This window comes from Mercurialis annua, linkage group LG3 (genome assembly GCF_937616625.2).
Source record: "Mercurialis annua linkage group LG3, ddMerAnnu1.2, whole genome shotgun sequence".
Taxonomy (NCBI): domain Eukaryota; kingdom Viridiplantae; phylum Streptophyta; class Magnoliopsida; order Malpighiales; family Euphorbiaceae; genus Mercurialis; species Mercurialis annua.
The window spans coordinates 62,881,842-62,896,807 of NC_065572.1; positions in this window are offsets into that span (position 1 = coordinate 62,881,842).

Genomic DNA, 14,966 nt, shown 5'->3' on the forward strand with positions numbered 1-14,966 from the left:
GCCATCCGGGCCTGGCGCCTTAGAGGGACCCATTTGTTTGAGCGCAAACTGAACTTCCTCTTTCGAAAAAGGGGACTGTAGCTCATGAATCTGATCAGCCGAAAGTACAGCATCCATCGCATTTGTAACATCATCCTGCTGCGTTGGGTTAGAAGTAGTGAACAGATCATGAAAATAGTTGAGAACAACCTCCTTTACAGCAGAGCCACTTTGCCACGCACCCACTTCATCTCGCAGCCTGTGAATGTGATTATTTTTCCTTCGGTTAGAAGCTTTTTGATGGAAAAATTTTGTATTGCGATCTCCTGCCTGAAGCCAATCTGCTCTTGACCTTTGTTTCCATAATGTCTCTTCTTTGAGAAGAAGTTCGTCAATCTCAAGCTGAAGATCAGCTATAGCCACAAAATTAGCCTCTCCTGAACTGTTTTGAAGCGTTTTGAGCAGCTCCATTTTCTTCTTCAGATTACGTTTCACGCTGCCAATATGAGAAAAAGCCCAGTCCTTTAAATCCGTACTCATCCCTTCTAACCTGTCCATAACCCCAAGCTCGCAACTCCAATTTCTGCCCCACGCTGACTTAACTGCTTCTGGGAATTCATCGTGCCTCATCCACATCTGCTCAAAGCGAAACGGCTTTGCAACTCTAACTTCCTCACTGACTTTAGTCGAAAGAACAATAGGACAATGGTCGGATTTGTATCTAGCGAGGTGGGAGACCTGCCAAGTACATATTTTATCCTGCCACTGCGCATTTGCCATAAACCTATCCAACCGGGCTTGAATGTTACCATCAGTCCTCATATTCGACCAAGTAAACGCTGCACCTGAAAAACCCAGATCCGCCAACTCACAATCATCCACAGTACTTCGAAACATCTCAAGTTCTCTTTGGTCTCTCATCGGGCCTCCTTGTTTCTCCGAATTGAACAAGAACATATTAAAGTCGCCAAAGAGAATAGTTGGTCCAAACAGCTCTGAACTCAGCCGTCTCATCAACTCGCAGGTGCGATGCTTGTTCCCTGTTTCAGGCCATCCATACAGTCCCACTCCATGGAATTCTAAATCAAACGCTGAATCAAAAGCAGTAAAAACAATATGGTTATGAGAGGAGCTGCCAATTTGGACTTTGAGATTCTTTTTCCAAAAAATAGCCAAGCCCCCACGACGACCCTCAGCATCCACCACAAAGGAATCAAAAAAATTAAATAATCTACGAATAGCTAAAAATTCACTATTAACTAATTTAGTCTCCATAACAAAGAAAATATCTGGGGAATTATTCGAAACAACGAATTGAAGTGCTCTAACCGTCCAAGGATTCCCCAATCCTTGGAGGTTCCAACTTAGTATTTTCATGACGTCCGGCGAGACTGTCCCGCAGTCTCCGCCGATATCTCGATGTTTTCAAATTGATCGGATAGCCCATCTCTAGATTTCTTTGAGAAAAGGATATCAAATTCAGAATTGTTTGGATTCACAATCCTAGGTCTTTTAGTAGCACTCGTTTTTTGCTTCCCATTTTCAGAACTAGTTCCCCCACTACGCTGCACTTTGCTTCGGGTCCAGGTAGATTTCTTACCCTTCATTGTTCCCTTATCTGCTTGTTCGCTATCACTTTCATGAGCCTCAGGTAAGCATCCAATCTGGGATGCATCCTGAACAATGCCTACCGTGACATCAACAAAACCATCTAGAGCTGGACTCACACCTTCGACCACATTTAATAGGCCTAGAGATTCATCATTCGCCCTTTCTCGCTCCTCCGACATATCCAGAACACGTCTAGCTGGAGTAAAATGTTCAGTCCCTTCTGGGGACAAATTGATTCCATCCCTAGCATTCACCTTATAGTTGCTTCTCTGACCCATCATAACTCGTTTACGCGGTGTAGCTCTGAGTATAGGTCCATAAGGCCAGTCTGATACTTCAATCTCATCTGGTTTGTCTTCACAATCTATCACCATATGATCGAGCATCCCGCACCAATAGCAAAAATTCTGGATCCGTTCATACTTGAAAGATATCCAACACTGCTCACCAACCGAATTGACAATCTTTGACCCTCTGATAAGAGGTTTAGAAACGTCAATATCAACACGAACCCTTCCATACCGACCCCAATTGTTGCCCGCATAATCATCCCATTCCCGTACTTTCCCAACCTTTGCTCCTATCTTAGAGACGGCAGCTCTACCCCTACAGTTCATCGGTAGATCGTAGATACGGACCCAAACAGGACAGGTATTCAATACCAAATTGTTTGGCTGCATATTACCAGACATGGGCTCGAATAGAATCATTTGTTTATCAAAGTGCCATGGGGATTCACGAAGAATCCTACTCCTGTCATTCTTAGAATAAAACTCGCAAACGAACAAGTTATCCCCAATATCCGTCATGATGAAACCCTTCGCTAAACGCCATGCGCTCGTTAATGCGTTTTTCATGTGGGTAAGATTATAGGGTTTCCTCGTTAGGAGTTTCCCTACTAGGCTCAGACCTGCTTTATCATCAACTTCATCATCAACAACATCCTCAAGAGTAAGCGCCGACTGCTCATGATCAGTTAGGCTTAACCGAGCGTATATGTCAGTTAATTCACCCTCCATAATCCACAAAATAAAACCAACACTCCCAGTAGCACAGTAAACAGACAGGACAGGAAAAAATAGAAACAAACGTAAATAAATCGGATGAAACCGAAGTAATCTTCAGCAAGGAAGAGGTATAAAACCCTAACCCTAGAGAAACTAGGATAGAGGACAAAGACTCCACGAAGACGGGAGAGTTGAATAGATTTCTAAGATGGATAGGTCAATCAATATTTAATAACTCACTCATTTTACATTTAATTAAAATTTATACTATTTTTTTTGTTTTTTTTAAGTAATTTGTACCATCATATCAGTTTTTCATAATCTATTAATTTCTAATACGACATTTGAATCGTTGATAATGTCTATTAATTTCTAATACGACATTTGAATCGTTAATAGATTATGAAAAACTGATATGATGGTACAAATTACATTTAATTAAATAGGTATATTTTTTTTTTATAAATAGGTATAATCATATTTTTTTTAATTGTTCTAAGAATGACTCATATACATATAACTGATCGAAGAACTAAAATTCTCTTAAGTTTTAATAAACATGAGAGGTCATATCACATAATCTACATCTTTTATATAAAAAAATAAAAAGAGTACATCAAAAGTGCATATATTAAATTAAATTAATTTGTACTGTTCATTTTTAATGAAGGGTTTTGATTAAGTGAACATGACCTTTTATGTTCATAAAAATTTAAAAAGATCCTCATCCAATTATTAATTATCCGACATAGAAAGAGTTGGTTTTTTATTATTTTATTGTTATTAAACTATTGATTTATAGAATAATAAATTTAAAAGAGTCATACTATATTAAAAAAAGGTAAAAAAGTGTAAATATATTCTTAAATTTTTAATAAAAAATCTAACTCATTACCATTTGACCTGGTCAAAATCATCCCTTTTTCTATTGAAAATGTTGGAATATGCGGAAATTAATTAGGATCGTTCTTGACATACCTTTTGTCGATTTCACAAATTTGATTGAACTTTATGCACTAAGTCTCAAGTATTTTCACAATAGAAAATACATATGTTTCACCGCTTAATGTACCTATTAATTGTGTATATTTTGGTAGAGAATTGATTTATGATTCATTATTTAATTAGGTATTTTCAATACATGTATATATAAGCAACTAAAAGGTTCTATGAACAAGTGTAACTTTTCATGAAGTTACCACTTTTCATAGAGTTGCAACCTCTTATGTAAGGTATTGCACCCTTCTCTTGCATATCTATATAGTCAATTGGATTTGGGTCAATCCGTCATGAGCGACCCGATCCAAATACCAACAGAAAAAGTAAACAAGAGTTAGTATGCATAAATTATGTACACCAATTTTATAGATAAGGGTCAAGTTGCACCAAATTTAGAATTAAAAATACGAGAATGCTTTTATGAAGGAGAGATGTGCTTTTATTTGGTATTATCAAATTCAACGGCGAAATCTATAAAAACATGTATAAATTGGCATCCAATAACCGCCGCCAGATATGGTTATTATCTTATTTTTCCTGTATTATTGCTTGATTTGGGTTCGAAAAATTGATTTACAGGAGTTTAAAGTGTTGTACAATATTTTTTTATTGGTCAGTTACAGTTTCAAAAAAAATGGTACATTTGTTCTTCTTTGGTTTTTTTAGTTAATCTAAGGGTTAATTCCAATAGAATACCAAACGTTTGAGAATTTTGTTAGTTATAACCAAACCTTTCAAAATTGTCTAGTTTAGCCAATTTTGGGATATTTAGAACCTTTTTTAACCATTTGCGAAAAAAAATCAAAATTTTTATCATCCGTGAATGGACTAAACTAGCCGATTTTGATTGATATGGAATATTTGAAACATTTTTTAGCATAATCAATCAAAATCAGATAGTTTAGCCCATTAACGAATGACAATTTTTTTGACTTTTTTCGCGAATGGCTAGAAAAAGTTCTAAATATCCCAAAAATGGCTAAACTAGACAATTTTGAAAGATTTGGTTATAACTGACAAAACTCGCAAACGTTTGGTATTTTATTGAAATTAACCCTTAATCTAACTGCCTAAAGTGGTGTATGCTTTGACAATGACGGCGATTTGCTTCTGATGCGCCACCGATCTTCGGCAAGTATGTTTTTTTTATATTTTTTGTTAAAAGTGATGACGAGATTGACGCAGATGGAAAGTTCATCATCCAAGTTTGACATATTAACCTCTATAGTTTTCTCTATAGTTTTGCCATAACTCTTTTAGGGAGTGGCTCCCCTCTTCTAATTACTCCATTTTTCTCTATTTCACCGGTGGATGATTGACACCACATTAAAATTTATCCAACGGTTCAGATCTTATTTTATGACTAAAAATAAAAAACAAAATTAATAATTAGTAAAAAGTTAAAAAACAATATCCAAAATAAATCTCCATATATTAATTCAGCACTATATATGGAAATTAAAATTCAAATTAACCCTTTTTCATTAAATTGATCTTTTTAAAAGAATTTATTGAATTTTTTTCCAAATAAAAAAAATCAATATAATACTTAAGGGTACAATTGAAACGAAAAAATTTAAAATAGAATAAAATTGACCAGTTTTCAACGTCTGGGTGGGAATTGAAAAGGGGTTAAAATTTATAAATTAGCTTTTTGTTACATAAATTAATGGTTTACAAAAATTAAAATCAGTATACAAACATTATAACTATAAAATTAATGTTGATATGATAAACTCTAGACGAAATTTTCTAAAACACCACTTTTTGAACATAATTATCTCAGCGCGTATTATATTTAACTAATTTGCATGTCATATCTTTTTTTACCTGAGGTACTTGTTTTAGAGTTTTAATTTGTCTTTTTTATTTTGTTTTTACGTTATATGTCTTTTTTATAGATTTTTTTTATTTTTTTTATTTTCTAATGTTGTTTTTATAGTGTTTTATGGTGTTTTGCCTATGGTGTTCTTATAGTGTTTTTCTATAATATATTTATGGTGTATTTGTATGGTTGTTTTAGTGTAAATACACTGTAAAAACACCATAAAAATATAAATCAATTCATTGTGTATGAAATCAGTAGCAAAAACACCAAAAACACCATTAAAATATAAATTAGTTTGTTGTGTACGAAATCAGTAGCAAAAACACCACAAAATGCTATAAAATATAAATCAATTCGATGTGCACGAAATCAATAGCATCAAAAACAAGATAATGAATAAGAGAATATAAATAATAGAACAATTCTATTAACAGGAGATCAATAGATCTATAATAATATGTATAAAAAAAATCTAAAAAACTATAAAAATCCTGAAAAAATCTAAAAAGAATCTAAAAACGACGTTGAGAAATCTATCGGAAGAAATACGACGACGAAAAAATCAGCGGAAAAAAACGACGACGAGAAATTCATCGAAAAAAAGCGACGACGAGAAACTCAGTGGAAGACACGTGACAGCAAGACGGATGAAACACGACGACCAAAAAAAAGAGAAAAGAAGAAAATTTGAGAAGAAAGAAGTAAAGAGGAAGAGAGAAATTATGAGAGGAGAGAGAATAGTGTGACAGATATGATGATAAAATTACCTCAAATGAATTGAAGTCCTAATATATAGTAGGCATTTTTGAAATTAAGTTTCTAATTTAGTTAAAGAGAGAAATTATGAAAACATGTCTCAAAAACGTGAAGAAAGGGTGAGAAAAAAAAGTAAAGTATGAATTTTTAAAGTAAAATAAAGTAAATGAAGGAATTATAAAAAAATAAAAAAATAAAATAAGGGTTTATAGAAAAATTAGTTCAAAATAATCCAACTCTCCAATTCAGTGGGTTGGCATATGAGGGTTGAGGAGGGTTGAGAAACATTTTTCACCCTCCAACACCCTTAAAAAAAATTCAAACATGGACTGGAATTTTTCTACCCTTATCAACATTTACTAACTCCCGCTCAACCTTAACCCAAACACAGTGTAAGAGTATTTTAATAATTTTATAGTTAACTAACACTACTGTTTACACCAGCCCAAAAATAAACTTTAAGACAATGGGCTGCCAGTTAGAATGGAGCATAGCGGGCTGAATTGGGATTCGGCCCATAATAGCCATTTTTATTATTGTTTTTTTTATTAGCCGAGTCAAAGACTTTTAGTCTTATCAGGTTAGAATTTAGTTAAGTCATTAAGTTTTAGTTGTTTTCTTTTTCCTATTATTAGGGGATTTGTCCCTATAAATAGTTATTTTTTCAGATTAATAAAGGTCTACACAATTCATCAAAAAACACAAATCAAAGCTCAGGCTTTTCTATCTTAATCTCCGGATTAAACCCTTAACTTAGGAGTAGTTGGAAATCAATCCCGCTTAGGTTTCTGAACCTCCGGAGCGATACTAGTAATTTTAGTTTAATTGGTTACTATTATTCTTTTGTGTGACTTGATTGAAATTCGAGTTTCCGATTAAAGCATCAAACCGAAACAGTTCCCATTATCAAATTCAAAGATTTGAGTTTGGAAGTTTTTCCAGCGAACATCTTTTGGCGACTCCACTGGGGACACGTTTATGGTTAGCACAAAAATCGGAACACTGAAAGACGATCAGAGATACACTAGATCGGTTACCCGAGAGTTACAAGAGAGAAAACGGTTGATCGGCAATTACGATTCAGATATTGAAGAAATAATGGCCAAAGATAAAACGACCGCGATCACTCAAAAGACTACGATCTCGCCAGAGACCGTATCTGAAAATTCGGCCAAAGATCCTTCTTCGAGACAAGAAGATGATTCGGCCGATTATTCACGAGACCTACCACCAAGTCGTCCGTCTCTCACACATGCCGATTTTACCTCTATGCGAAATGAAATTGCTGGAGAAAATTGGCTCATGTTCGACGGAGTTATGAATCAAATGGCGTCGGTGATCAAGACAATGATGACCGATCATGCAGTCTTGCAGCGAGAGATCAGAGCAGATGTCAAATCCATGTCAAACGCAATAGAAAGTATGGCCAAAATCATGACTGGACAACACATTGCGGAGACGACCAACCGAAGGGTCGATCTCATTCAACCGCCGATCCGAGCCAATTCACAAAATCCACAGGCTGATCCAACCCAGTCGTCGGCTAGATCGGGAATGCATTATGGATCGGTGAAGATCTTGTCACGAGACGATATTGAAACAAGTCTCGCAAGTGAACACGTTTCACAGAGACCTGGTAAAGAAGCGGCAAGCGAGCCTCTGATAAATTTGCAGAACCCCGTGAAGGAAAATTCTTCCTACATATCAGCAAAGGGGGAGGATGGAGTATATGATCGAGCCCAACTTTTAGATGAACTGGAAAGATTGGGCGTTGATTGCAGGCCGATACCTCGACCATCATATGTTAAGCCATACCCTGATTGGATCGACAAATTATATCCCTTCCCAAGAGGATATATGGTCCCAGAATTTAGTCTTTTTTCTGGAGAGGAAAAAGGGCAATCGACAGTCGAACACATTGCCAGGTTTTCCGCGCAATGTGGAGAAGCGGGAGCACATGATTTTTGGAAGTTGAGACTATTCGCTAGCTCACTGACAAAAATGGCGTTCACTTGGTATTCACATCTAACGCCAGGTTCGATCGGCACATGGAAAGATCTCGAGGAGAAATTCCATGAAGAGTTTTATCGAGCCCCACCCGATGTCACGTTGGCCGATCTAGCTCGCATTTCTCAACTGCCAAACGAATCCATGGAAAAATACATATCAAGGTTCCGCAATTTGAGAACCCGCTGCCAAACCAGCATTGCCGAGTCGGATTGCGTTCCCATGGTGATCAAAGGAATGGACTTCGCAATGAGGGAACATGTCGAGGGACATCGTTTCAGAGATTTGTTTGAGCTCACTAATCGAGTGACCAGCTATGAAAGACTCTTGGTGGAGAAAGAACAGAGGAGAGGTTCGTCAAAAGGAACTTATTATAGAGATCAACTCGATGTGGCCGTCGTCACAGACGATAGCGATTGCGAGTCTGATGAAGATGTTTGCATGGCTGAATTCCTAGCGAAAAAACCACAAGAGTGCTCGGCTTTGAGAAAGCCAGGATTTCAGAAGAAGAATAAAAGCGCCGCCATTCAAAAAGATTATTCCTTCGATCTAACAAAGGCGGATGAAATATTTGATGCTTTGCTCAAAGACGATCAGATAATTCTGGGAGAAGGTCACGTAATTCCTCCAGCAGACCAAAGGGTTGGAAAAGAGTATTGCAAATATCACAACTCTTGGAGACATAGCACAAATAACTGTGTTATCTTCCGAAATGTGATTCAAAAAGCAATAACCGAAGGCAAACTTTTATTTCCAACCAAAAAGGAGGCCGAAGCGAAATGTATTACCATTAATACGATTCGGCCAAATTTCGAGCGAGCATTGGGGAGCGGACGTGTGTTGGAAAAATGGGACCCGAAGAAACCAAAGTTTCGGGTAGAAGAGAAACAGGTGTGGAAACCGCGCCTCAAGAATGAGATGTCCAATAAGAGCGTGTTTGAGCGAATATCTGAAGTCCAATGCCCTTCATGCAAGACCTGTTTCAAAGCGGAACACAATGTGTGTCGAGCCAATCCTAAGACATTTAAACCAAAGGCTCCAACGAGAGAATGGAAGAAGCATGAACCCAAAAGGGAAGAAGGAGTCACGGTGTTCAGAAGAATGTTTCGGCCAACAGAGGAACAACCTCATTTGAGCAAGACTCAAAAACGGCGTATGCAAAGGATGAGGCAAGATTCCCGAAAGTTAGCCGGTTCAAAAGTGAAGCAAGGATCGCCGACAGCTGGAGACTTCTTACCGGTTAAAAGGCGACTGACGTTCCCAAACGAATCAGCTGGTCGCATGAGCGATCACGACACGCTTAATCGCGAAGATAGTACCATAGATCATTGCGAGCCAGCTATTAATGTTCCTATGTCTCCAGTGAAAAAGATCAGAAAGATCTGGGTAGAGAAAAAGACTACACAAATCAATCAACAAAAACACAATCTCAAAGCCCTGTGCTTTTCTATCCACAACCCCTGCGGTTGGTTAATTTAGGAGTAGATGGACATCAATCCCGCTTAGGTTTCTTAACCTCCGGATCGATACTGTTAGATTTAGTTTAGCTGGTTACTTTTGTTTCGTTCGCGGAACACGTTCGCCTCGCGGAACACGTTCGTTTGCGAGACACGTTCGTTTGCGAGACACGTTCGTTTGCGAGACACGTTCGTTTGCGAGACACGTTCGTTTGCGAGACACGTTCGTTTGCGAGACACGTTCGTTTGCGAGACACGTTTGTTTGCGAGACACGTTCGTTTGCGAGACATATTTGTTTGCGAGACAAGTTTGCAAACACCGGAGGAGATCAGCTCATCGAGCCATTTGGCCGATCGGCGGATCATGACAAGTTTGCAAGACCTATTTTGCGAGACTTGACCGACTTGACCGATTAAAGCATCAAACCGAAACAGATCCCAATCCTAAATTCAAAGATTTGAGTGGCGGATTATTTCCACGCGAACATCTTTTGGCGACTCCACTGGGGACATGTTTATGGTTAGCACAAAAATCGGTACTAAAGAGCTAAAAGATATACACGCTCAATGAGTCGATCAAGCTTATTCGAAGGAAGCGAGACGTCATGAGATTTAGACTCTGATTTGGAAGCAATCATGACCAAGAGAGACAAGAACCAACTGTCGCACGAGGGAACTACTATACCTCCCACAGAAGGGAAATCGGTCGATCTCAGAGTCAAAAATTTCAACCAATTCGAAGATGACGATTCGAGTGACGATAATCGTTTCCTATCCCCAAATCCTTCAACATTATCAATGGCCGATTCCATAACCATGAGGAATAAAAGCACGCATGAAAATCGGCCAAGATATTATGAAGGAGACAAATTAGCGAGAGCCATGAAGACCGTACTTGACGAAAAAAATGACTGTTCAAAGAGAGATCAGGTCGGACATAGGAAGAAGCCTATTAAGCATAAACGATATTATGTCAAAAGTCATGGCTCGACAAAACATCGCCGAGACTACCATCAAGATGGTTGATCTTGGCTACACACCAGCACGGATCGGCTCGCAAAGAGGGACTGCCGATCAGACGCAACCGATCAATCGATCTGGTATGAAGTACGGTGATGCAGATCACAGAAATAATGTGAGACACATGGAGTACTGTGTGGCCAATCACAATAATGCTTCAAGCCATATACATAATGGTGCAGTTGATCACAATAATGCTTCAAAACACATGAAGTATGGTGTGTCCGATCATTTGGTGGATCAAATCCAGACGCCGAAAGAGATCAGCTCATCGAGCCATTTGGCCGATCTGATCAAAACACTGGAGATCACCTCGTTGAGGTATTTGGCCGATCTGATCCAAATGTCGGAGGAGATCACCTCGCCGAATCATTCGGTCGATCTGATAAAAAAGCCGGAGGAAATCATCTCTCTGAATCATTTGGTCGATGTGATCAAAACACTGGAGATCACCTCGTCGAGGTATTTGGCCGATCTAATCCAAAACGAAGAAGGAGATCAGCATTCGAGTTCATTGGCGGGACGACTGCTTGAAGATCGGTCTGATATAATGGTGATCATCTTTACAAAGGAGATCAGATTATCAAGTATATTTTGTCGCGCCTTTATGTGAGATCAGATTGTCAAAAAGGCGATAAGGCATATGACTCATTTTTAAGAACGAATCAAGACGCTGGGGGGCAAGGCCGACTTGGTGTATATGGATGTCAAGGAACAAGTAATTTGATATCGCCGATCGAAAAGATGAAGAATGGAGTAAGCTCATTCGGCGTTCTGCTAGTGAGACATGATCATTTTAGTTCGCTAGTGAGACCTGATCACTTTGTTCCGCTAGTAAGGTATTTGATTATTTCGGAAACATAGTGTTCAAGATTATGGTTTTTCACAAAATCATAATATGACGATATTCTTGTCGATCATATACTTTTTGCCGAGTCCAATCCGAAGTAGTCGAGTCCAATCCGAAGTAGGCTGCACATCGTCACGCGATTCAAACACAGACTTGGAATAGATCATGACAAAAGGCGACAAGTCAGGGTTACAACCGCAAAAGGGGACCGACGTACCCTCCGTTGTAACAACGACCGTCGAGTTTCAGCTGCAAAAGGGGATCAACGCACCCCCGCTGGGACGACGACCGCATAGTCAAGCATCCGAACCAAGTGCATGGAAGGAGAAAAATGATTATGTCTGCAACCTACCTCCCACTCGCCTCACACTATCACGTGTTGATTTCCTAACTGTACATGATTTGGCCTAAGAAAACTCCGGTTGAAGATCAGCCTAAGAAAGCTCTGGTTCTCAGAAAAAACACACCTGCCATGGTCGCACACAAGGTTACACCTACTGTGATCTTCAAAAATGGTACGACGACCATGATCGCCAACAATGGTTTACCCATCACGGATGTCAAGAACGGTAAATACAGGAGAACAGTGTTTGAGAGAATTTATGAAGTACGTTGCCCAATGTGCAAAACATGCTTCAAGACGGAGCAATATGTGTGCCGTCAACATTCGAAAACTTTCAAGCCAAAATCTGATCCGCCAGTGACAGTCACACTCGGGGGCAAGAGCCGATCATCTATAATGCAAAAATCTGATGATTAGTAAATACAAGTCGATCAGGGAGAAAGTTTGCAAACTTTCCGAAAATGGTGCGATACGATCAACGAAATGCATTTACGAGCAAGACCCTACATGAGTGTTTCGTGCAAAGATCGACATATTTACTTAAGAGTGTTGTCAGCATAATCTTGTTGATCGATCAGCGGCCGATCATTGGTTGTTCACACTTGTGATAAAACGCAATGATCGGCCAAACAAGAGTGTGTTGTGCAACGATCGACATCTTTACTTAAGATTGTTGTGAGCATAATCTTGTTGATCGATCGGCGGCCGATCATTGGTTGTTCACACTTGTGATAAAACGCAACGATCGGCCAAACAAGAGTGTGTTGTGCAACGATCGACATCTTTACTTAAGATTGTTGTGAGCATAATCTTGTTGAACGATCAGCCAAACAAGAGTGTTTTGTGCAAAGATCGACATCTTTAATTAAAATTGTTGTGAGCATAATCTTGTTGATCGATCGGCGGCCGATCATTGGTTGTTCACACTTGTGATAAAACGCAATGATCGGCCAAATAAGAGTGTTTTGTGCAAAGATCGACATCTTTAATTAAGATTATTGTGAGCATAATCTTGTTGATCGATCGGCGGCCGATCATTGGTTGTTCACACTTGTGATAAAACGCAATGATCGGCCAAACAAGAGTGTTTCGTGCAAAGATCGACATCTTTACTTAAGATTGCTGTGAGCATAATCTTGTTACTAGCTGTTTTGAACAAGAAAATTAAACAAACTTCGGCAAAACATGTCGATCAAAAAAGCAGAAATAGATGTTTATGCCGATCCACAAGCCATAAAATAAGCCCAAACATGCCGATCTCGTCGAGAAATAAAAATGTCTCACTAAAAATTACGTCTCTTCATCTTACTTGACATTCAGCTAAAAAGACGTGGGGGGCATTGTTTACACCAGCCCAAAAATAAACTTTAAGACAATGGGCTGCCAGTTAGAATGGAGCATAGCGGGCTGAATTGGGATTGGGCCCATAATAGCCATTTTTATTATTGTTTTTTTTATTAGCCGAGTCAAAGACTTTTAGTCTTATCAGGTTAGAATTTAGTTAAGTCATTAAGTCTTAGTTGTTTTCTTTTTCCTATTATTAGGGGATTTGTCCCTATAAATAGTTATTTTTTCAGATTAATAAAGGTCTACACAATTCATCAAAAAACACAAATCAAAGCTCAGGCTTTTCTATCTTAATCTCCGGATTAAACCCTTAACTTAGGAGTAGTTGGAAATCAATCCCGCTTAGGTTTCTGAACCTCCGGAGCGATACTAGTAATTTTAGTTTAATTGGTTACTATTATTCTTTTGTGTGACTTGATTGAAATTCGAGTTTCCGATTAAAGCATCAAACCGAAACAGTTCCCATTATCAAATTCAAAGATTTGAGTTTGGAAGTTTTTCCAGCGAACAACTACTTTTTTCATGGACAAAAAAATAGCTATTTTTTCTATTTTTACGGAACGGAGAGAAGTTATAACTTAAAAAAAGAGCTTTTTTAAATGAAGTTTAAAATGGAATTTTTTCTGTAAATGAAGTTAAGAATAAGGTTTTTTCTGCTTAGTCACCCAAAAATATCCCACCTTTTCGATTTTTTTCGTTTATGGCCTCACCTTTCAAAGTCTTCAATTTTTATATCATTTTTTAATTTTCACTTTCGATTGTAGATTTTCAAATTAGAGAGGGAAAAAATTCAAAAATGTCGTTTATATTATATTGTTCATATTTACATATTTATCGTAATAAATTTTAAAATGAAGTAATATAAGAGGTGTTTATGTCGCTTCAATTTAAATAAATGGATACAGTTGCAAGTGAAAATTGAAAAATCGGCTAAAATTGAAGATTTTTAAAGATAAGACCATAAACGAAAAAAATAAAAAATGTGGAGTATTTTTGGGTGATTTGGAATTTTTAACAAAGGTTTATTTTGCCCCTGAACTTGACACAAAAAATCAATTAAAGTCAAATTTACGGTTTTAAAAAAATACCTTAGACTTGACAACTTGACTCGTTTTACCCTTTTATATTCAAATTTTCCAATAAAATAGTGTCACATCAAGTCCAATTTGTAGATGATGCACCAATCATTTTTTGACAACTCATTTAAGGGGGTGAAATGAGTCACAATGTTAAAATTAATGGCTTTTTAAAAAAAAACTTAAATTTGACCTCAATTGATCTTTTATGTCAAGTTTAACGGGCGAACTAAATCTTTATTGTTATTTTTTTTGAAATAAGTCAAATATGTCCTCCATACTTGGCATGAGGATCAAGTTGGCCCTCTATGTTCGGTAAGGTGCTAAAGCATACTTAACGTTTTTAAAAAAGTCTAAGTAAACCCCTCTTTCTAACATCATTTGAAAAATCTTCAATACTTACTTAGGTGGAATATGACGTGATTTATTGAACATGAGATGGTTCAAATGTGCCATCAATGTTTGGCGTGTGTTTCAAGTATCCCTTTAATGTATAAAATGTTCAAATATGCTTTCAATGTTTGGCCTATGCTTCAAGTATGTCATTCATGTGTATAAATTATAAAATGTTCAAAGGTGTCCTTCATGAATTAAAATGCTCAAATATACCTTTTATGTATGAAAAAGTTCAAATACGCCTTTCATGTATGAATAGGTTCAAATACGTCTTTCAGATATGAATAGAT